Consider the following 23417-nt stretch of genomic DNA (forward strand, 5'->3'; position numbering starts at 1 on the left):
GGGCAAGGGTTGTGCGCCCGCTGCACCTTGCCTCCCCTCCTGCTTCTCTCTGCTGTGTCGTCTGCCTGACAGCCCCTCCTGGAAGACACCCCTTCGAATTAGCTCCCCAAGGCAATGCCTGTATCAGACCCAGACTAACAGTAAGGGGCCGAGGGCCCGCACAGAACAGGAACCAGCTGAAATGTGTATGTTCGGAATCACTGGCTGGAAAAGTCACCAGGCATTCCTCCCCACAAGGCTTTCTCGCTGGCCTGGTCCCCAGCCTCCAGCTTTCTACCACCTTCCACATCTTCCCCTGGTCTGCAGGCCCCTTCTGCTACCTTCTCGTCCCCAGTGCAGTCTCTCATCCCGCGCAGAAAATTCCAGGTTGCTCTCACTTTGATAATTAGAGAATGTATTCCTTTTGTCACTAAAGTAGCTCGGGTGCCTGGGTTCCCCCAACCAAGTGGTTGCATCCAAACAAAGTAAGGTACCAACACCGCTTCCTGGAGTTGTTGTTCTTCTTCCTTTTTTCTTTAAATCTTTTAATATTTATTTATTTTTGAGAGAGAGAGAGAGAGAGAGAGACAGAGCATGAGTGGGGGAGGGGCAGAGAGAGAGGGAGAGAGAGAGAGACACAGAATCCGAAGCAGGCTCCAGGCTCCGAACTGTCAGCACAGATCCCGATGCGGGACTTGAACTCACAGACCACGAGATCATGACCTGAGCTGAAGCCGGACGCTCAACCAACTGAGCCACCCAGGTGCCCCTGGAGTGGCTCTTCCTTAGCGTTTACCGCAAATCATGGAACAGGGTTGCTTTAAAATATTCAAAATTTCCCGGGTTAGAGGCTATACTTCGCAGGCTAAAAGCAGCTGTATGAGAAACAAAGGGATTTTCAAAACCCCAGCTTCGGGGGCCGCTGCCTTTGTTTCTCCCTCAAGCTACCGGAGCCCCTGTTTGCGAAGACTGACTGAGTCGTCTCTGACAGTCTCAGACCCAGAACCGACCCCCAGGAGTGTGGGCTCATTTCTTTCCAGTTCAAGATCGTGGGAGGTACGAACCGGAGGCTGCAGCGGCCGGCCAGGCATCTGGGAGCTTTATTTCGATAAGTCGGTGCTGCTGTTGACACATGAAGCTTCAGTGGCCTGGCCAAATTGCTCAAATATAAACCCAATTTCCGATTTGCAGGGTTGGGTGGGCTAACAAATTGTATCAGAGGCTTTGCACCGAAGCCTTTAAGAAAACGGAGCTATTGCCATGAACCCGTGACTCCCTACCCCTCCCTCTGCCTCTTCTACTTCCTTGCCGCTATTAATACACAACCTGGCGAGCAACAAACCTTACCCCGGGCAAGCGGATGACACAGAGGTGGGGCGACTACTCGGGGACAAAAGCTAATGATAGCAATACTGGATACATTTTGAGGATGCTCTCTCTTTGGTCCCGGCACCCTTCTGCACACGGTCTCAGTGAATTCTCACCACAGGCCTAAAAGGTAACTACTGTCATTATCCCCGTGTGTCAAGATAATTTTGTGAAATGCCATTTACCACTGGAGTTTTCGCCCGTTAATGGCTTTTGTTTAGCTGGTCAGCCTCCACTTGTTTCTAAACTACACCTTGCCGGGTCGCACGGTGGCTCAGTTGGTTAAGTGTCTGCCTTCGGCTCAAGTCATGATTTTGCAGTTCGTGAGTTCGAGCCCCGTGTTGGGCTCTGTGCTGACAGCTCAGAGCCTGGGGCCTGCTTTGGATTCTGTGTCTCTCTCTGTCCCTCCCCCGTTCACGCTCTCTCTCTCTCTCTCTCAAAAATAAAATAAACATTAAAAAAATTTTAATACACTTTCCCAGGCAAAGCACTTGGAATAAGATTGCTAGAGCAAAACAAAAACAAAAACAAAACGAAACAAAAGCAAAAGCAAACAAGAGAATGTTCTTAGCATCTGAACTTTATGACTTATGTCTACACCGAACATAAGATTTGGAATTTAGATATGACTACTTTCCCTTGTAGTTTGAAAGGAACTCGGGACAGAGGGAGGTCTAAGGGACCAGAAGTGGCCTCACAGCTGGGTTGTGAAGGATGGAGAAGGGCAGGTGTAGACCGTCGACCAGTGAAGACTGTGGGTGTCCCTGCAGCTACCAGTAGGATGGATGCTAATGTGTTGGGTCCATGTATCTTCCTGGTTTACTACTCACCGCGTAAAAGTTCAGGTTTTTTTTTTTAATTTATTCTAAAATTTCCTTCACGAGCAAGCCCCTCTGCAGCCTTGCTACTCAAAGCGTGGTCCGGGTATCAGCATGGGCATCACCTTGTATTTCATTCAAAATGCCAAGTCTGTGGCCCAACCCCAGACCCACAGGATCAGAGTCTGCAATTTCACAGGCTCCCCGGGTAATTTCAAGTGCACATTCAAGTTGATGAGGCACCTCCACGGTTTTCAATTCTCTACCAGAAACAAAACCCAGTGTGCCAGCCTCAGCCCAAGAGACTCTGCTTAGTTAGTGGAAGAATGGGCTGGAGAATTCTGATGTGCCCTCAGATCTGAACACCGCCTCTCTTTCTCTCTTTGCCCTTAGTCGGTCTAGTTATTATTCTTTGTGTTATGCTGGTTAAGAGAAGAAACTTGGAATAGAATACCGTTGAGTATGAATGCTGGCTAAAGTGGAATTTCTTGTTCTGACACTTTCTCTGCTTCTGGGCTCAGCACCCACCCTCTTCTTCTGGGGAGCTGTTCCTTGCCCCATTCACACCGTTTGCTTTCAGTGGAAGCTGCCAATCACAGTGCCATTCAAAGAAGATGATATTAGTTCCTCTCTGAAAGCAAGGCTGAGACGTAAGGCCTGAGCAACTGGCTGCCCTGAGCCCTGATAAGCAGAGAAAGCTGGTCTGAGAAATGAGGCTGACCCTCTGGAGGAGCAAGGAAACCTCCAAAGCAGTTTCTGCTTGTTCTGGAGGCCAGCCGCTTCTCTGCCTCCCCAGAGTTCTGCTGGCCTAACTACTGAATTCCTTGTCCAGTTTAAACTAAGTCTTTCGGGTTTCTACCACTTACAATCACGATAATACCCAGTCTGTGATCTTCAACAGTTAATGAGGTACAAGCCCCAGTTTCCCCATCTGCATAACATGGACACAGAGTATTCTCAAGATTAAGTAAGATATTTACATGAAATACTTTGAACAGAGGAGATACGCACATTGTGAGTTTTTACTTTTCTCGATTCTCCTTGAGATGTATTTCCAATGTAAGTTCTATGAGTTTACTAATGGAATAATGGATGCTTTTTCATTTGTTTTCAATTTTCTTCTTAATGCCCAGAATTTACATATGTAATATATATATATATATATATATATATATATATAAACATTTGGCCAAGAATATGGAGGGTATGGACTGTGGGAGGAGAAGGATATATCTTTCTTATGTTGCTTTGGTCTTGCACTATTGAATGGACCTCATCTGATAAGTTCATCATGTGACAAATAGAGGTTGGATTCTCGTCCTCTGAAAAGGCTTATGTATAATTGCTTATACTGGCACTCTCCTGTTTTTTCTGTGCCCCCCTCTCCTTCCTATAAACCCAGCTTCGTGAGACCTTTCTGAAAACTACCTGTCTAATCTTAGGGCTTGGGGCAAGGGAGTGAGCATTGGCTGTTTTAGTGACAGCACCATTAAGCCACCTCACGTTTCTAAATCTCAGTGGCCCCATCTGTAAAAGGGAGGCATTGGATTGGCTGAGCTTCATGGTTACTTCCTACTCGAACTTTCTGTGATCCGGCTACTTACTTGGTATCGGTGAGATCCCTTGTGCTTACGACGTCCTCGCTGCCACACTGAGTAATCATCTTCTCTTTCAGTTCAGTCATCTTAAGCATGTGCTCTTAAGCATCCAGATAGGAAAAGGGAAGAGGTTAAAGGTCTAAGAAAACAAAAAACAAAAAAACAAAACAAAACAAAAAAAGGGCAGTGGCTAGCTGAGTCTACACCCACCTTCCTCTTAAACTGCTTTGTTGGAAGCCATACTCCATGACTTGTTTTCACATCTCATTGGCAGAAACATGTCACATTGTCACCCTTGTCCATAAGGGATTCTGGAAAACGTAACTAGTCACAATTCTCTTTGATAAGAAGACTACAAATGAAAATTGTAGTAAAGTACCTGTCTTCTCACCCATCAGAGTGCCAAAAATCAAAATGTTTGATAACACTGTGTTGGAAAACAGTGTGAGTAGAAAGGAAACCTCAAGAATTCTCGTGGGCATGTAAATTTGTACCATTTCTATGGAGGTCAATTTAGCAATATTTATCCAAATCACAAGTGTCTTTTTTTTTTCTTTTAACATTTATTTATTTTTGAGACAGGGAGAGACAGCATGAGCAGGGGAGAGTCAGAAAGAGAGGGAAACACAGAATCTGAAACAGGCTCCAGGCTCTGAGCTGTCAGCACAGAGCCTGACGCGGGGCTGAAACTCACGGACCATGAGATCACGACCTGAGCCAAAGTCGGATGCTTAACCGACTGAGCCACCCAGGCGCCCCATCACAAGTGTCTTTTGACCCACCTCTAAGAACTTATCCTACAGATATCCTCACCTGTATGTAAAATGATATATGTAAGTATTTACGCCTTATAGAAGTACTTGCGGTTGTCCACCAGGAGTAGACTGATTAAATAAATTATGCTCATTCATACAATGGAGTATCATGAGGCCGTTTAAAAACTCCAAATGAGGGGTGCTCGGGTGGCTCAGTCAGTTGCACATCCAACTTCGGCTCAGGCTATGATCTCACCATTTGTGGGCTCAAGCCCTGCATTAGGCTCTGTGCTGACAGCTCAGAGCCTGGAGCCTGCTTCGGATTCTGTGTCTCCCTCTCCCTCTGCCCCTCCCCCACTTGTGCTTTGTCTCTCTCTGTCTCTCTCTCTGTCTCTGAAAAATAAATAAAAATGTTAAAAAAATTTTTAAAAACTCACATGGAGGAAATTCTTTTTCTACTGAATATGAAATGCTCTGACAAATATATTTTAAGAAAAATCAGTAAATTAAGGCATGCATACATAGGAGACATGTATGTACACAGAATATGTAAGGGACATATATGCACACATATATCCATCTGTTTATAAAAGCGGAGAAGATAAAATTATATGTGTGTGTGCATTTGCTTGTATATGCTTAAAGTATCTCTAGACAGATACATAAGAAACTGATAATATTTATTCCCTGTGGTAATAGAAATTTTGATATAGATACTAGACAAAAACACAAGAAAAATTTTATAAGCAATTTCATTTATAAATATAGGTGTCAAACTTCTAAATAATTTATTAGCAAATTAACTCTTTGTTCAATTCAACATTTCTGTGTAAAAAGAAAAAAAATCACCACGACACATAGTAACCTAAGAGAGCAAAGATGGTTCCATTTTAGAAAACAATTAATAGGTTTATGCAATCTGAATAAATGCTGAACAATCGTTTGATAAAATTCAATATCCATTTGTAATTAAAAAAAAAAATTATTACCCAGGGTACCTGGGTGGCTCAGTCAGTTGAGCATCCTACTTTGGCTCAGGTCATGATCTCGCAGTCCATGGGTTCGAGCCTCGTGTCGGGCTCTGTGCTGACAGCTCAGAGCCTGGAGCCTGTTTCAGATTCTGTGTCTCCCTCTCTCTTTGCCCCTCCCCTACTCTCTCTCTCTCTCTTTCAAAAATAAATAAACATTAAAAAATTTTTTCTAATTATTACCCAACATAAATAAAATCACCTTCCTGAACTTGATTAATACTATCTACTGGAAATCTATAGCAAGCAGTACACTTGATGGTGAAACATTAAAAGAATTCCTAATGAAATTGAAATAAAACAAAGATTGTTTCTCTCTTCTCTACATTTAACATTATACTGGGATTCCTAGTTAACACAAAACACACACACACATGCACTAAGGAGGAAAAGAGAGAGAGATGGAATAAAAGAAATAAAAAGTCATTATTTATGGAAAATATGATCACATACCCCATAAATATATAAAGGTTTAATTAAAAAACTGCTGGAACTAATAAATACATTTAGTAAAACCCTGGATACAAGATAAGGATAAAAAACTCAATAGTATTCTCATATATCTACAATAATCAAGGATAAAATAAAAGTAGAGGGGCGCCTGGGTGACTCAGTCAGTTAAGTGTTGAACTCTTGGTTTCAGCTCATGTCATGATCTCACAGTTCATAAGATCGAGTCCCACATTGGGCTCTGTGCTAACAGCACAGAGCCTGCTTAAGATTCTCTCCCTCCCTCTCTCTCTGCCCCTCTCCCACTCATTCTCTCTCTCTCTCTCTCTCTCTCAAAATAAATTAAAAAACTAAAAATATTGGAAACAATACCCTTTAAAATATCTATAAAATTATACAATATCTGGGAATATATTTTATAAAATGCCCACACATCTCCATGGAGAAAAAGCTATTAAGCTTTCCAGGAGAACATAAAAGGAGACTTGAATAAATGAAGGTATATACCATGTTCATAAATAAGATGACTCAAATACAGTATTTATTAAAAATTCTCCCCAAATTAACCTATAAATTTAATGCACTTCAGTATCCCCCAAATTGGTTGATTCTATAATTTATATGAAAGAATATAAATGCCAGGAATATTAAGGGCAATTTTGAGAAAGAAAAATGGTTAGGAAAGTCACTGGCCTATTACTTACTAAAGCATATTATAAAACCACATTCATTAAAATAATATAATATTTTGAAAGAACAAATGAATAGGTCAGTGGAACTGAATATAATTCTAAAACAAAGCATTGTTGGGGTGCCTGTGTGGCTCAGTCAGTTAAGTGTCGATTTTGACTTAGGTCACGATCTCCCAGTTCGTGAGTTCGAGCCCCACATCAGGCTCTGTGCTAACAGCTGAGAGCCTGGATCCTGCTTTAAATTCTGTGTTTCCCTCTCTCTGCCCCTCCCCCACTCGTGCTCTGTCTCTCTCTCTCTCTCAAAAATAAACATTAAAAAGTTTTTTAAACAAAGCATTGTGTATATGGAAACTTAGTAGTTGATAAAATCAGGAGGTAAAATAAGGGGTAATAAATGGTGTTGGAAAAAATGGCAACATATTTAGGAAAAAATACTAAGCTACATCCCTAACATATATCATTCACAAAAATAATTCTAGTGAATAACATGTCTAAATATAAGAAAGCAAACATGAGTATTAGAAATAATAGGTGAACATAATAGTGACCTTGGAGTTAAAAAGCCCATCCTAAAAAAAAAAAAAAAAGTTACCAAAAACAGAAGTCAAAGGGAAAGGTTAATAAATTTGACTAATTTATCAAATTTATATTCTTGATTACATTAAGAACATTAGCTATGAACAATTTAAAACCAAAAGCAGGAGGAACTCAAGGGTAAAACGTATTTGTCACATAGAAAATAATCAAAGCCTTCCGATTCAGGATAAAAATCTCCTACGATTAATAAGAGGGAAAAACCTAGGAATTAAAATAGTCATAAGATATGAATATGATTCACAGAAGAAAATACGTGATGGGAATTGATAACGTGAAAAGGCACTCAATCTCACAAATAACCATAGAAATGTGCATTCAAACAACAGTGAGGGAGCCAGTTCCAGGTAAGATGAAGTGAGCACACACCATACTTTCGCTTCCATTGAATGCAAGTATAAAACCTGGACAGAATACATGGCCAACTACTAGAAGACTCTAAAAAGTAAATAGCAGTCAACAGCTGAGGTGGAACACCAAAAATAAAGTATCTTCAATCTAACAGTCACCTTACTAATTTTTTCCCTTCTGTGTCCTTCTAGCCCAAGTTCGTTGGAAAACCTACACTGAGCACTGTGGTAGACAAGGAAAATTCTAGGAGAAACCCTCTAGTTCTGGTTTCAGAAGTGCTAAAGGGAAGTTCTAAAGCTCAGAGAGACTGGGGGAAATTATCCAGCTTTCCGTCTCCTTTTCCCTCATTCTCTTCTCCCTCCCAGGCAATTCTGTGACGGTAGCCTTCAGGAGCCAAAATTCCAAGGGAGGAGAACTTTCCTCACCATTCAGTGAAGCCGTGCTTCCATGGAGGTGAGGCCAAATCTCACTGCGTTTTTTTTTTTTTTTTTTCTTTCTTTCTTTCTGTCCTCCTACCACTTGGCTACAGACAAACTGCAATTATATGGGAGATGGAAAAAAAAAGTGAGTCCTAGGGAGCAGAGAGGTACCGGGGAGATCACAGAGATGGCACAGTGATGACCCAGTGAATTTCTGGGCTCACCCCCCAACCTGCATATGTGTGCACATGTGTAGATCTAATCCTAATGAGCATATCAAAGACATTAAGAACTATACTAACAAATATATTTCCACCTAGGTCCTGGAATGACTACTTGGTGGTTACTCATGAGACAGATCTGGATAGTATTACAAAGACTGAAAGCAGAACTGACATTGTAGCCTCAGCCTACAGAAGGCAAGTAGAAGCTTGTGGTCTAAATATAATCATCAATTGTCCATTGAAACAAAAATATCAGCAATACTCATATGATTCAAGCAAGACCCAAAATCTCATAACCTAATAATCATAATGTCAAGAATACAATCCAACATTACTCCCTATGAAGAATCACAGAATTCTCAACTCAAGTGGAAAAAAACAGGTAATAGACACCAACAAGGAAATGATGGAGATATTGCAATTACCTGACAAAGATCCTAAAGCGTTAAAAAAAAAAAAAATCTTGAAAGGGCAATACAAATGCTCTCAAAATAAATCTTAAAGAGAAAGAATCAGCAAAGAAATACAAGACAAAAAGAAGAACTAAATGGAAATTTTGGAACTGAAAAGTACCATAACTGAAATTTAAAAACCAACTGAGTGGACTTATTAGCAGATTGGAGACGATAAAGGAGTCCATGAACTTGAAGATAGGTCAATAGAAATATTCCAATGTGAACAACAGAAAGAAAAATGATTGATAAACAACAACACAGCCTCATTGATCTGTAGGAGAGCAACAAAATGTCTACTGTTTGTGTTATCACACTTCTAGAAAGGGATAGGAAAGAGGGAAGTTTTGAGAGGCGCCTGAGTGGCTCAGTCAGTTAAGTGTCTGGCCTCGGTTCAGGTCGTGATCTCACAGTTCCTAAGTTTGAGCCCTGCATCAGGCTCTGTGCTGACAGCTTAGATACAGATTGTGCTTCAGATTCTGTGTCTCCCCCTCTCTCTGCCTCTCCCCTTCTCACATTCTGCCTCTCTCTCTCTCAAAAATAAATAAACATTTAAAAAAAATTTTAAAAAGAAAAAAGAAAAAGTACTTGAAGAAATAATGGCTGGAAACCTCTCAATTTTGGCAAAAGACAAAACCCAAAGTTTCAAGAAACGAAATGCATCCCAAACAGGATCAGTCTAAAAAAATCCATACCCAGACAAATCATATTCAAATTGCATGAACCAATTCCTATGATAAATTTCCTCTTAAATCTGTTTATATCCTATTGGTTCTATTTCTCTGGAGAGTCCTGAGAGATATAGTTGTTGTCAGGATACAAATCTTTGATGGTAGCTGGACCGATGGCTTCACTTCCTTTTAGACTATTGGCTCAAGGACATCTCAGTTGTTTGTAATAAAACCTTTCCAACATAGCAACTTGCTTCATCAATGCTAGAAAGGGAGGGAGGCACTCTGCTAGCAAGACTAATCTTCTGTAATCTAATCATGAATATGACATCCCATCACCTTTGCTATGTTCTATTGGTTGGGAGCAAGTAACTAGGGTCAACCCATACTCAAGAGGAGGGAGTTACATAAAGGCATGACCACCAGAAAGTGAACTTCACTGGGAGTCATTTTAGAGTTTGCTTAACCACAAAGGTCATATTAATATCAAAGTAGGTTTCAGAGCAAAGAAAGTTCTCAAAGGGAAAGAGATATTACATATTACTAAAAGTGTCGATTAACCCCAAAGGCATAATAATCCTAAATGTGTGTACACCTAAAGAACAGGCTTTGAAAATACATGAAACAGGGGCGCCTGGGTGGCTCATTCAGTTAAGCGTCTGACCTCAGCTCAGGTCATGATCTCACAGTCTGTGAGTCCAAGCCGAGTGTCGGGTTCTGTGCTGACAGCTCAGAGCCTGGAGCCTGCTTCAGATTCTGTGACTCCTTCTCTCTCTGCCCCTCCGCCTCTCACGCTCTGTCTCTCTCTGCCTCTCTCTCAAAAATAAATAAACATTAAAAAAAGAAAATACATGAACGAACATGGACCAAAATGAAAGAAAAGGTAGACAAACACATAATTATAGTTGCAAACTTCAACACCCTTCTCTCAGTAATAGTACTAGTGAGTAGAAAAAAATCAGCAAGAATATACAAGAATTGATTGATATCATCAACCAACTGAACCTAATTATTAACCCCAAACAGTAGAATACACATTTTTTCCAAGTGAACAACAGGAAAGTCTCCAAACACTTGAAAATTTTAAAAACTTAAATATAATCCATGGATCAAGGAAAAAGTTTCCGTGAAACTGCACAAAAAAGAAAATGCAATATCTGAAAATCTGTGGGACACAGCTAAAGCAGTGCTTGGAGGGAAATTTATAGCACTAAAAATGCCTATACTAGAAAAGGAAAAAGGTATCAAATAAATAAGCTAAGCTTCTACCCTAAGAAACTAGAAAAAGGAGAGCAAAATAAGCATAAATCAAGAAGAAGAAAGTAGGGTGCCTGGGTGGCTCAGTCACTTGGGCATCTGACCTTGGCTCAGATCATGACCTCACAGTTCGTGGATTTGAGTCCCGCATGGGGCTCTGTGCTGACAGCTCAGAGCCTGGAGCCTGCTTCAGATTCTGTGTCTCCCTTTCTCTCTGCCCCTTCCCTGCTCACACTGCTTCTCTCTCTCTCTCTCTCTCTCTCTCTCTCTCTCTCTCTGAAAAACAAATAAACATTAAAAAAAATTTTTAATAAAAAAAAGAAGAAAGTAAGTAATAAAGATAAAGGCAGATATCAATGAAATTGAAGAAAAAACAATAGAGGAAAATCACTAAAACTAAAAGCTGCTTCTTAGAGAAAAAATCAATTAACTTGATAAGTCTCTAGAAAGACTGACAAAATAATAAAGAAAACACAAATTACTGCTATCAGGAATGAAAGAGGCAGTATCATTGCAGAAGCCACAGACATTACAAGGACAGTAATAATAAAAAATACTACGAGCAACTCTGTGCACAGCTATCAACAACTTAGATTAAATAGACCAATTCCTTATAAACCACAAACTAGTAAATGTCATTCCAGGTAGAGTAGATAACTTGAATAATTCTATAACTATTAAAGAAATTAAATTTGTAGTTAAAATCTTCCCCAAAAAGAATCTCCAGTTCCAGATTGTGGCCTTTGTAAAATTCTACCAAACATAAAGAAGAAGCAACACCAATTTCTACATACTTTCTTTCAGAAAACAGAGGGGAATAATTTTGAACTCATTTTATAAGGCCAACATTTTACTGCTACCAAGCCATAAAAATACAGTATAGAAAAAAGAAAACTACAGATCAATATTTTTCATGACCATAAATGAAATAAAAATCCTCAACAAAATATTAGCAAATGAAATACAGCAATATACAAAAAGAAATAGTCACCATAATTAACAGAGATTCATCCCAAGAGTGCAAGGCTGATTCAATATTCAAAAATCAATAATACAATTTACCATGTTAATCATCTAAAGATGGAAAACTAAGTGATCTTATCAAGACATGCAAAAAAGCATCTGACAAAATATAACATCCATTCATGATAAGCACTCATAGCAAGTTAGGAAGAGGGGAATTTTTTCAAAAAACTTTCAGCTAACATTATACTTAATGGTAAAAGATTTCTCCCTGAAATGTTTTCATCCTAGGATCAGAAAGAGGGCTAGGATATCCATTATCAATACTCTTAATTCCACATAATACTGGAAGTCTTAGCCAGTGCAATAGTGCAAGAAAAAGAAATTAAAAGCAATCAATTTTAAAGAAGAAATAAAACCATCCCTATTCACACATGACATGATCATCTATATAGAAGATTCCATAGCTCTACTAAAAACCTTCTAGAACAAAGTGTGGCTAGCAAAGTTGCAGGATTCAATGTTGACATACAAAAATTTATTCTATCTCTATATACTAGTGATATGCAATTGGAAACTAAAATTACAAAAACCATTCCATTTATAACAGCTAAAAAGAATGAAATACTTACAAGGGCATAAATCTTAGAAAACATGGACATGTTACAAATGCATGCATAAATCTTATAAAACATGCTAAAAGGGGCGCCTGGGTGGCGCAGTCGGTTAAGCGTCCGACTTCAGCCAGGTCAGGATCTCGCGGTCCGGGAGTTCGAGCCCCGCGTCAGGCTCTGGGCTGATGGCTCAGAGCCTGGAGCCTGTTTCCGATTCTGTGTCTCCCTCTCTCTCTGCCCCTCCCCCGTTCATGCTCTGTCTCTCTCTGTCCCAAAAATAAATAAACGTTGAAAAATAAAACATGCTAAAAGCTATAAAATGATGATTAAAAAGTCAGAAGACCTAAATAAATGGAGACACATCATATTCATAGAATGGTAGTCTCAGTGTAATTAAGTTGTCAATTCTCCCTAAATCTATGTATGGCTTTAGTGCAATACAAACCAAAATCTCAGTAGGCCTTTTTGCATATATTAATGAGAAGATTTCAAGTTCATATAGAAATGCAAAGGACTCAGAACATCCAAAGTAACTTTGAAAAGAATAGGTTAGAGGAATCTAACTACATGATGTTAAAACTTACTATAAAGTTACAGGACTCAAAAACAGTATGGTATTGGTGAAGAGGTAGGAAAATAGATCAGGGGAACATAATAAACTCCAAAAATAGACGCATAAAAATGTGCATTTAATCTTTGGCAGCCACGCAAAAGCCATTCAGCGAAGAAAAGAGAGTTTTTTTAACAAATGATTTTGAAACAATTGGCCATCCATATGCAAAACAATAAACCCTGCCTCATACCTCAAACCTTATACAAAAATTAACTGAAAATAAATCATAGATCTAAGTGTAAAATGTAAAACTTTTAGGAAAAAAAAACATAGGAGAAAATCATAATGACCTGGATTATGCAAAGAGCTCTCAGACATGACACCAAAAGCATATTCCATAAAAGACACACATATAGATTGAAGCCTATCAAAATTAGAAACTTTTGCTCTGAAAATGAAAAGGCTACAGACTGAGAGAAAATACTTGCAAATACTGTGATTGCAAGTCACAATTCCAACCATGGACCTGTTCCCACAATATCTAAAGAATACTCAAAACTCAACAATAAGAAGCCAAACAACCCAGTTAAAAAAGTGAGAAAAATATTTGGATAGATCACCGAAGAGGATATATAAGGACGGCCAATAAAAGATGCCCAGCATCATGAGCTATGAGGAAAATGCAAATTGAAATCACAACGAGATATCCCTACACACTTATCAGAATAGCTAAAGTAAAAATACACTGACAATATCAAGGGCTGGCTGTTGAGGACGGGGAGCAACTGAAACTCTCACGTACCTGCGGGTGGGAGTGCAAACTGGTACAGCGACTCTGGAAAACAGTTGGACAGTTTTTTTAGAGTTAAACGTACACTTACCATTCGACCCGGACATCCCACTCTGGGTATTTACTCTAGAGAACTGAAAATGTATATTGACATAATGACTTGTGCACCAACGTCCAGAGTAGCTGCATTCATAATTCCCCCAAATTAGACACATGCCACACGTCCTTCATTCAGTGAATGTATAAACAAAACGTGGTACAACCGTATGGTAGAACACTCCTCCGCAATAATAAAGGCAAAATGATCACTGTTAGGTAGCAACTCTTGTGAATCTGAAAAGCATGGCGCTAAGTAAAAGAAAGAAGGCGGTGGACATCGCCATAAGAACAGGTGGTCACGGGCGCCAGGAAGGCTCAGCTACTGTAGATCTGAGAAGTCAGGCCTTGGCTGGGGAAGTCCTGGAAGAACTGCATCTGCCCCATGTCTGCAGGAAGCGGGGAAGCCCCGACTTTCCTCCCAGCCCCAGAAACCTTAGTGAGAAGCCCTGAAAGGGCTTCATAGAAGCCAGGCGAGAACGGGTAGGGAAACAGACCAGTCTCCCCGGCCTTTCCTTATTCTGGTCCTTGCAGCTTCCCCACACCCTGCCCCCTGCCCCCTGCTCCCTGACTGACCTTCACCGTTAGGAACGTTCACATGCTCTTAACACCACCAGGGGCCTCTGACTCCCTGCCCAGCACCCCCTGGGGCTCCTCTGCGTTGCTCCAACCTTACAAATGGCAGCGCACAGAGCAGAAAGCCCTCAAGCCTCCCTTTGCTTTTGCTGGCATGGTTTCTCCACCTGGTATTCCCTCTCAGGAGTCAGGACAAGCGGTGCTTTCTTGGGAAAGCGCTTCCTGGCTCTCTATCCACTCCAGCCTCCTCCCGCGTTCCTCCGGCATCCTAAGGGACCTCCGTCAAAGCCCTTGGCGGTTGACTTTGCCGTCGATCGGTGCCCTTTTTCCTTGCCGCTGCGTCACACTCATCTCCGGCTCCCTGGTGCCAGCAGCACAGCCTCTAGGCAGGGAATGAAAAGTGCCTGTTTTTGGAAATGAACTCTCGAACTCTGTGTTGGCATGTGAGATAAAAATAAAATCTGAATTAGATCCAGGTAGAAAATGCTCCCCCCGGAAGTGGTGATTTGGTTCTCTCCTTTCCCAGGGGAAAACGGGTCAGGGGCAAAGCGTGGCTGATACGTCAGAAATCCCGGGGGAAAGAAATTCCCAGGTAAGAAGCATTTATGGATGTCTGCGGTGTAAACGGTGCCGTTTGGGTCCATTTCAAGCTACCCGCATGATGTCACGGGAAAGCAAGTTGAGAAGAGATACACAAAGTCGGCTCTCCCAAGCGTGTGCGAGCCAGCTCCAGAGCACCACTGGCTCAGACCACACCCGTACCAAGGACAACAGGTGGCTGGGGCTAATAGCAACCTACAGGCTGAGGCAGAGGTCCCCTGCCTGCCCATAGCGGACTGGCCAGCCTCTCTCTCTCTCTCTCTCTCTCTCTCTCTCTCTCTAGCGAACCAATGTTTTACTTCTAAAGCTCTGCCACATATTTCTAGTGGTGCTGATGGTCACCTGTTGCACTCACACCAGGTTATCTGTTGAAGCCAGCAAACAGAGTCTGGCCATCAGCAGACCAGGCCAGACAGGGACACTGGGGTGACTCTGCCTTGCTGCTAGTTCTGATTACTTCCTGCTTCAGTGCCTCTACAGTGACCTTGGCTTCCATGTCCCAGATCTTGATGCTGGGGCCCGTGGCAGCCCAGAGGCAGTATCCATTAGACTGAAGCACAGGGCATTGATGATGTCCCCACCATCTAGTGTATAAAGGTGCTTGTCTTCGTTGAGGTCCCACAACATGGCCCGGCCATCCTTCCCTCCAGAAGCACGGAGAGATCCATGGAGAGACAGTCACAGTGTTCGGGCAGCCTGTGTGGCTGATGTGATTGGTCTTCAGCTTAAAGTTAGCCAGGCCCCATACCTGGACCAGCTTGTCCCGGCCGCAGGAGACAATGATGGGATTGCTGCCACGGGGTGAAAAGCAGACACAAGACACCCGCTCCGAATGGCTCTCATCCCGGACAGTATATTTGCATGCACCCAGAATATTCCCCAGCTTGATGGTTCTATCTCAGGAGCCAGAAACAATGTGGCAGTTGTCAGAGGGAAAAGCCACACTCAGCACATCCTTGGTATGCCCTACAAATCTGCGTGTGGTGGTACCCATTGTGAGATCCCAGAGACGAGGGGGCCGGGAGGCTCCCAGGAGCCTGAGAGGGCAAACTGGCCAGCTGAGGAGATGACCACCACATCACTAACAGAGTGGGCATGACCCCTAAGAGCACTCTGTGGGATGCCAGAGTTGTTCTCAGCCCTGGTCAGCTTCCGCGCGATGACGGTCTTATCTCGAGGGGCAGACTGTAAGTACCATGTCCGGGAACTGGGGAGTGGTGGCGATCTGAGTCACCCAGCCCGTGTGGCCCTTGAGGGCGTCACCCAGAGTCATCTGCTCAGTCATGGCAGCCGTGAGTGCGGGTGTCGCTGCGGCGACAAGGATGGAGTCGGATAGACTATCACCACAGCCGCGGCCCTGCGGAGGAGAAGAGTCCGACCGGCCACTCTTGGAGGTCTTGTTCAAAACTCCCCTCCCGGGCACGCTTCCCGTGACTTCCTAGCGCAACCGGGCACCCTTCCGTACCAATGAGGTGAGTCTAGACTGCAGTTAACCTCTTCCCATTGCCACGACTCATTCACACTTTACATGCACGCTCTCACAATTGTTCTCGTATCACGACCCACTTGTTTCTTTTCCATTCTTCCTCCTTTGCTCAGCTGGATTATAAGCTCTGTCAGGACAGAGACCACCTCATATACTTCTCTTGGATCTTTCTCTCACCCGGCACAAGGCTGTGCGTACAAGTAGTGCTTACTACAGAATTCGTGCCTGGCCTAAATGCCCCTCTGGAGGTTGCGTCACAGAGACTCAGTGAGCACATCTGGGGGGCCTGCACGCGGCCACCTCATCCGCTTGCCCTGTCTCTGGCCCCTGGCCCAGGCTTTGGGTTCTACCTCTGCCTCCTTCCCCATCTGCCACCGAACGTCAGGCCCCCGTTCCGCCGGTCCCCCCTGTGATCCCACTTCCTACTCTGCAAATGCTTTCTAGCTCCTACTCACTGCTTCTGCAATGTCAGTCGTCCCCCCTGGTTTGTCCCTCACTGCCAGCGTGACGTCACGGATGGATGACTAGATGGAGAGGATGGTGATGGATGAAGAAACAGGACGGCTGGCTGCCCCCCTAGACTCACCAGACCGGCTGCGAGTGGCACCTGCCACCCACCGTGCCTGTGCCTCGCTGTCGCTTCTGCCTGTGAATTCTTAAACCAGCCTTCCCAGGCCTGCACCCATGCCCACCTTACTTAGCAGTTCCCAGCAGGTACCTATTGAATACCTAAAGTGTCCGGTAATGAGTTCCTAATCAAAAACCGCATTTTGTCATTTTTCCGACTCAGCAGGACAGGTCCCTTTGCAGGATCCCTGGCACACCTCCGGTCAGCTTCCCTTGTTGCATTTATCACAGTTCCCCCGGCCGAATCTATTCGTGCCTTTGCCTTTGCCGCTTCCTCCGTCAGGTGGGAGGCTCTCGGGAGTGACTTTTTATACATTACTACCTCTGTATTTCCGGCATCCCTCGAAGGCAGGGTTTGTGGTTAGTAAAGCTCAGTGGGTAGCTCTGATTTGGTTTGATTCACGAAATTGAATTAAATGGCTAAAGATGGATGAATGAGCTATTAATACACGGTCCTGCAAATTTCCCCGCAGTGCCCCGTCCACACTTCTTCACAGAATAGACCTTCAGTCAATGCTGTTGACACACCTTTTGATGTGTTTGAAAACGAAGAGTGAAGATTCCTGGTGAGCGAGAGGTTTTCATTTGCCCGATATGTTTTGGCTTCAAACCCTAAAACAGTCCTAGCCCCCGAGGTTTCAAAACCAGAACTGAAACCATCTTCCTTCTAGAGCCAGGTTGCCACAGAGAAGGGCCTAGAGAATAAAGTGCTTCTGAATGGCTCCATCCGAGGCATATCTGAAGACAGAAAATTCCAAAGGCTTTCCCGGACGGCCTCTAGGATGGGCTCTATTATTAACCTCCTGCGCGAGGCCGAGCTTCTCCCTGGCCTTGCGTGACTGAAATGAGCTTCTCCCGGGCTCACGCCGTGGCTTTGTGGGCCACAACCACTTCCTAGAAGCCAAGTTCATCTGAGAAATGAGGGAGGCCCTGGTGGTTTGTGGTTACAGAAGGCGTTTCCTTTGACACTCAGCTGGGGGAAGGACAAGCAATCCACAGCAGGCCCGAGAGAAGGGGAGCAGCGCCTGCTTTGGGATGTCCAGAGGGCGTCCAACCCTTCTAGCAAGAAGAGCCCTCCCCTGCATCAAGTGCTTATTGGGGGGTAGGGGGGGGCAAAGGCCCTGAGCCACCGGCAGCCCCCTCGGGGGTGTCCCCGGTATTCGGAGGGTGTCAGAGAAAGGACAGTGCAGGCCTGCTGAGAAGTGAGCTGTGTCCTTTGGAATTGCTGAGTGGTCACGGAGGGGTAGGGGTGGGGTGGATGAGAGACAGACGACAGGTGTATAACCGAAATGCAACTCAGCCTGTAGACAATTCCCAGCCTGTGGACAGTGTCTAAGCATGTCCTACCATCCACCCTTTGGAGAAGGGTCCTCCCAGCCCCGTTCACGAAAGACGAGGCTGACCCTTGCACCCTCCAGGATAAACGCTCCTGACAGCAGAGAGCCACAGGCCTTCCCGACTGCCAGAGTGAGTGGAGGCCTCTCACAGCGTGATCTCAAGGGCTCTGGGCAAACCTCCCAGCTTATTAAAAAAAAAAAAAAAAAAAATTAATTTTCCCATGAATCAGATAATACCTGAAATTCCATCATCGCTTTGCCTGAGGCTTAAACGTCTGGAAAAATACAAACACGCAGGGGGAGCACTCCAAATAGTATCATTTACACCTCAATGTCTGGAACCCTTCTGGATCCTCTCCTGCCCACAGGTTTCCTGAGGGGCGGGGCTGGAGCAGGGGAGAGAGCCAGAGAGTCATGGGTGACTGAGGTAGGAGGAGGCCTGGGGGGCGGAGGAAGGGGCACGGGCTGGAAACCAGCTCCTAAACAGACTGGCCCTGCACCGTTTTGCCTGGGGCCACCCCGCAAGTCACTGTCGGATTCACTCACTGTTGCTGCGCTCTAGAGAAATCGGGCACCGGCCTCTCCCAGCAGGGCCCGCGTCTTGGGCACAGGCCCGCATCGTGGCTCAGGGCCTCCGCACTCAGAAGGGCCCCGCGCTTCTGTGGTTTAATGCTTTGTTATCACCATCTTGAAGATTGTATTAAATGGTTTTTTTTTTATTATTCATTTTTAAATTTTTTTTTCAACGTTTATTTATTTTTGGGACAGAGAGAGACAGAGCGTGAACGGGGGAGGGGCAGAGAGAGAGGGAGACACAGAATCGGAAACAGGCTCCAGGCTCTGAGCCATCAGCCCAGAGCCCGATGCGGGGCTCGAACTCACAGACCGCGAGATCGTGACCTAGCTGAAGTCGGACGCTTAACCGACTGCGCCACCCAGGCGCCCCTATTATTCATTTTTGAGAGAGAGAGTGCACAAGCGGGCGAGGGACGGAGACACAGGCGGACAGCGGATCCCAAGCGGCCCGTGCACTGACAGCAGAGAGCCCGTTGCGGGACTTGAACTCAGGAACCGTGAGATCGTGACCTGAGCCGAAGTCGGACGCTCAACCGACTGAGCCACCCAGGCACCGTTTAATTTAAAGATTTTTAAACAAGGGACCCCACGTTGGCATTTCACACTGCGCCCCACAAATTATGTAGCCAGTGCTGCTTTGCAAATCGCAAAAGCCCTCTGAAGGGAGGTCAGGCTAACCTCGCCATACCCCTTCATCACACACATTATTTCCTTGGGTCTATTTTTACACATCAGGGGATATTTGAAGAAATGTCCTTAATTCCGAGCACTTTAATTCACCTCCACCAACTAAGCCTCTTTCGAGGTGACTTAGGTGTCATGTGATCCGTCCTATTATTAGCCCATGCCCAGCCTTTCCCAACCTCCAAACTCCTGTTTCCCTTGACCTTATATATATCTCTCTCTCTTAGCAGAAAAGTGGCACATGACCTCGTAGCCTCAAGAATACTTGGCACAGGTCCCTGTTTCTCAGCCGTATCTATTGTCCTCGTCCAGAATGACACTGGCTTCTAAGAGTCTCGCTGACATTTCTGACTTTTAGTGGGGAATGCCATTAATCAATCGGCTGCATCTGTTTTGGAAAAATTAAATAGCTCAAGTCAAGGCAAACACAGTAAATAATCCGTCAACAATCCAGGGGAGGAGTGGGGGCAGCGAAGGCAGGGTTTTGTCTTCTCATTATTTGAAATGCATTTAATCTGCTGCTGGATCCTCCACACCCAGGCTAGGGTTACTGGACACAGAAAGAAGAGATCAAAAGCGTTTTAAAAATGTGGGGCCCCAACCAGGGCATTAAAAGTATAAGTGGGCTATTCAACACGTGTGTCGTGGAGAATGAGTTCGCCAACAGGAGGGCCATGAAATGGTTCTTCGGAGAAAAGGAGCTGTAACCTTCCTTGTGGCTTAAAAATATAGAAACTTACTCTGTCTAATTCTTGGTAAGTGTGGCCTTCCTTAGGGGAAACAGTCATGGGGCAGTGGTTCAGTACGGTTGCTGAAGCCAGACTGATTGAGTTCCAATCTTGACACTTTCCCTTACTAAGCGCTGACCTTGGGCAAGTTACTTAACCACATCGTGCCTCCATTTCCTTATCTGTAAACTAATAATAACCACCTCAGGGTTATTGGGGAAATAATGGATTCGTGTCTGGTAGGTTAAAGATTGCCCGTAAATTCTTTGACATTCTTCCCATTACAAAGTGGGATCTTGTCCCCCTTCCCCTGGATTCCGGACTGGTCTATTATGACTTTAACTCAGAGCGTAGGGCAGAAATGAAATTTGCCAGTTCCGGGCTTAACCTTTACAAGAACTGGTAGCTTCCACCTTTAGCTCTAGCTGATTACCTCACTGGAGAAGCCACACAAAGAGGCAATAAGACTACAAGGAGAGGGAGGGGGGGATTGCCAGGCGGAACCTTCTAGCCACTCTACCAAGCCACCAAGCACATGAGCCCAGCCATCTTGGACCCTGAAGCCCAGCCCAGCCACCAGCTTGAGCACCATTGTGCTGACACCGTGTGAAGCCGAACAATCGCCCAGCAGAACCCTGCCCGAATTTCTGACCCATAAAATTGTGAGAAACAATAAAGGGATTGTTGTTTCGGTTTTCTAAGTTTTAAAGCAGTTTGTTGAGCAGCCATCCAAAAATGGCGCAATCTACACACTGTCCAGGACAACCGATCTAGAGAAACAGGACGACACCTGCAGCGGAACCTGTAAGCTCTTACAAACTCTTCAGGGACATCACTTTTCCTCTACTACCTTTGTTCGTGAGGTCACCTCTCCCATTTCCTAGTCCCATTCCATTTTCATACACTTTTGCTTGGCTGCCTCCTGTTCATGCTTTATATTGGGTTTCTCAAACCTCAGTGTGTATGCTGTTCACCTGGGCATTTCTTACAAAGGCAGATGCTGATTCAGTAAGTCTGGGACAGACCTGAAATTCTGCATTTCTAACAAGCCCCAGGCCATGTCCACGCTGCTTGTCCATAGTCCCCACTTACAGTAGCAAGGCTTTAGTCTCAGCCGAGGAATCACCTCCTCCAGAAAGCCCTCCTGATTCCTAATCTCTCATCCTGAGGCTGTTAGATGCTGTTGAGGACTCCTTTGGCTGCCTAGCTCAACTTTTCTTTAGGGCTGGCCAAGCCTGTTTTATTTCAACATCTATTCCCTCCCTCTCCCCCCATGGCTTGGGTAAATTTTGACTGATCTAAATGTCATGTTGGCATTGCCCTCCTTCTCTTTATTGTGATTTTTCACAGGTGTCTGTCTGGTGACTTGGTTAGACAAGGTTAGGAGAAGTCTGCTGTGGTGAAGGAGGGACTTTTCAGAAAGTTTTCTTCATTTTTTAAAAAATTTTTTAAATGTTTTTATTTATTTTTGAGAGAGAGAGAGAAACAGAGCACGAGCAAGGGAGGGGCAGAGAGAGAGAGGCAGACACAGAATCCGAAGCAGGCTCCAGGCTCCGAGCTGTCGGCACAGAGCCCGATGCGGGGCTTAAACTTGCGGACCGTGAGATCATGACCTGAGCCGAAGTCGGACAGTCCGCTGACTGAGCCCCCCAGGCACCCCAAGTTTTCTGCATTCTTAAAAGGAGGTGCATGTGGGGATGCCTGGATGATGCACTTAAGCATCCAACTCTCGATTTCAGCTCAGGTCACGATCTCACGGTCATGAGACTGAGCCCCTCGTCGGGCTCTGAGCTGAGCACAGAGCCTGCTTGGGATTCTGTGTCTCCCTCTCTCTCTGCCCCTCCCCAGCTCATCCTCCCTCCCTCCCTCTCTCTCTCTCTCTCTCTCTCTCTCAAAATAAATAAACATTTTTTTTTAAAGACAGAGACGCATGTAGAAGAAACCAACCCGTATCTGTCCCCAGGTGTTAGTCTGTTGATACACGGTGCCTGTGGCTACTGCAGCCACCTTGCGATCACGAGGGGATCTGCACAGCAGGCTGAGTGACAATGGCAGTGGGGGAAGGTGAAAAGCACCTGGGTCTGCATCCAGTCAGTAAACGAACCAACTCTGGCCTCTCCTCCATTAGGACTTCTTTTTATGGAAGATGACGCATCTCTTTATTGTTTAAGCTATTTGCAATCAAGCTTTCTGTCACCGGCGGCCAAGAGCATCCTATGGCGGATTCCTATGGCCCCCTGGATTCCACTCGCAAGCTGCCTACATCATCTGGGTATCACTGCACTTCTCGCGTTATCCTGTGAGTACACATCTGCCTCCTCTGGTCGGGCACCTGTTGAGGTTTATTCCTCGCATTCCTCCCGGGACCCGGTATGGAGTAAATGATATGAACTAAAGTGAACTCACCTGAGGGTCTTCAATTAGCGAGAAAGCAAGTGTTTGCCACTCCAGGTATTTTCCCCTGTCAAGGTTTAACCTTGAAGAACTGCCTCTTGGTGCTCTGCACTCCTTGGCCTTACCTCCCACCAACATGGGTAGTCCTGGAACACAATCTCCTTTTGATATTAACCCGAATGAAATATCATTAAGAAGGTTGCAGAGAGGCCACATGACTCATTCTAAGGCTGAAAATAATAAAAAGAATCATTATAATGATTATAGCAATGCCTCGCTTTTGCATAATAATAATGGTTACCATTAGCTGAGTCCACCATATCCCAAACGCTCCTGGATACGCATAACCTCCAACTGACAGGGATAAAATAACTTGTTAAAGGTCACAGGGCCAGTAAATAATGAACTCAGGATCTGAACCCAGGTGTCTGACCCCTGAGCCTGGGCTCTTCCCTTTTAGCTCCCAGAAAATGCCTCTCTGAGCACAGCAGACTCATCAAAGTGCTTTCACGCACGTGATCTCATCCAGTGTTCTCGAAGGAACTGTGGGGACGATCAGCCGCATTGTTTTGATATTATTCATGCTGCTAAACTAAATAGAAGTTACAGTGCGGTCACTATCAAGCTCCCCCAGCCATTCTCTAGCGTATTGGTTTAAAACTCCACTTCAAATAAAGAACCACTTTTTAGAACAGAAAGTAACCTAATGTGACCGAATTGGGGGAACTTTTTTCTAG

At 44.4% G+C, this 23417-nt stretch overlaps 1 pseudogene; it reads right to left on the bottom strand.

The window, feature by feature from the left end:
• Positions 1-15127: 15127 nt before the first annotated feature.
• On the bottom strand, positions 15128-17804 carry LOC101082203 (annotated as a pseudogene).
• Between the last annotated feature and the right edge of the window lie 5613 nt (positions 17805-23417).

This window comes from Felis catus, chromosome F1 (assembly GCF_018350175.1).
Source record: "Felis catus isolate Fca126 chromosome F1, F.catus_Fca126_mat1.0, whole genome shotgun sequence".
Lineage (NCBI taxonomy): Eukaryota > Metazoa > Chordata > Mammalia > Carnivora > Felidae > Felis > Felis catus.